Genomic DNA, 1,914 nt, shown 5'->3' on the forward strand with positions numbered 1-1,914 from the left:
GGACGCAGCCGCGCGGCCCCGCCCCTCGCGCGCCTCCCCTCGGCGGGCGGGCCTGAGGGAGGGACGGCGGGGCAGCGCCACCTGGCGGCGGCCGCGGGGAGCGGTGGGTCAATGGCGCTGCTCGGTTTCGGCGAGGCTTAAACAAACCCCGTAAAGCCGAGGTTGTGTCTGAGGAGAGACCGGCTTGCCTCCCTTCATAACTTGGGTATCTTCGTGTCACTGCAGCGGAAGGATCTTCTGCCTCTATTCGGTCGCATCTGGAGCACTGTGTCCTGTTCTGGGCTCCTCAGGACAAGAGAGATAAGGAACTGGACCGAGGAGGGTCCAGTGGGTGGTGACAAAGATGATCAGAGGTCAGGAACATCTCTCTTATGAGGAGAGATTTCGGGAGCTGGGCCTATTTTAATTAGAGAGGAGAAGACAGAGGGGAGATGTAATCAATACATACAAATATGACGGAGGTGGGTGCTGGACTCTTTTCAGTGGTCCCCCGTGACAAGATGAGGAGCAATGGCCACAAACTAAAACTCAAGAAGTTCCACTCAACATGAGGAAGAACTTCTTTACATTGAGGGTGGCAGAGAACTGGAACAGGCAGCCCAGGGAAGTCATGGTGTCTCCTTCCCTGGAGATATTCAAAACCAACTTGGATGCGTTCCTGTGCAACCTGCTGTAGCTGACCCTGCCTCAGTGATCTCCAGATGTCCCTTCCAACCCCAAGGAAGGACTCTGATTCTGTGATTTCCCAGCCCAGGCCCTCACTCTGTGGGCACTCAGGTGTGACCCGAGGGCCGGCCGGGAGGGAGCGTGAAGCCTGGGGTGAGCCCACAGGAGGTGGAGGGCATTGGCCGTGTGGCACATTCCAGCTCAGGACACTGGGAAGCATGAGTGATGGAGGGTGAGGAGAAAAGGGGCAGCAGCAGCTCTGCATGGGGCAAATGCACCTGGGCCCACCTCATGGAGCCTCGGTCCCTGTGCTGTCTGAGGCACAAGCCTCAAGCTACACACAGCCGGGTGTGTGTAGTGCCTCTCCTCCATGCATGCCTGAGATCCAGGTGTCTGTGAGGTGTACAGGAATTGCCTCCTAATCATTGGTTTGTGCAGTCTGGTGGGAATTGCCTCATGGATTTGGCATGAGCCTAACTGGAAAAGGCTTGAGAAAAGCATGTGCTCACTTCTCAATCCCTTCACTGTCTCAATTACTTGAAATACATGTTGAAGAGACCTGTTCTGGGTGGTTGACCTGTTCTGGGTGGCACTTCTGTGCCATGTCTCTTTTAAGGTCATGTAACCTCCTGCCAATATCCAGAACATGGAAGAGAAAAGACCATTTAGGAAACAGGCCAACACACAGAAAAGGATACAGTCCAAACCTGGGTCATTGATCTGGGATGGAGTATGATTGTTGACAAGCATTGTGCTGGAATTCCCTCACTCACTTACTGCCAAATCTGATTTGCAGAAAAAAAGTAGAATCTGATCTGTGCATCCCCCAGTCTGTGTTGGTGTTGGGGGTTGCCCCAACCCAGGTGCAGCACCTTGCTTTGGTCTTGTTCAACCCCATGGGATTCCCATGGGGCCACTTGCTGAGCCTGTGGACGGCATCCCATCCCTCAGGTGTGGCAGCTGCACCACTCAGCTTGGTGTCTGGCACATTTGCTGAGGGTGTTCTCAATCAAATATCTATGTTGTTAATGAAGATATGAAATAATACTGGTCCCAGTACAGACCCCAGAGGGATACCACTTGTCACTGGTGTCCATTGGGACTCTAAGCTGTTGACTCTGAGTGGACCACTACCCTCTGGATGTGACCATGCGGCACATTTGCTGAGGGTGCACTCCATCCCTTTGTCTGTGTCATTAACAAAGATATGAAATAGCACAGGTTCCAATGTGCTCCTGAGTGACATCA

This window comes from Pyrgilauda ruficollis, unplaced genomic scaffold, assembly GCF_017590135.1.
Source record: "Pyrgilauda ruficollis isolate IOZ18807 unplaced genomic scaffold, ASM1759013v1 scaffold2, whole genome shotgun sequence".
Lineage (NCBI taxonomy): Eukaryota > Metazoa > Chordata > Aves > Passeriformes > Passeridae > Pyrgilauda > Pyrgilauda ruficollis.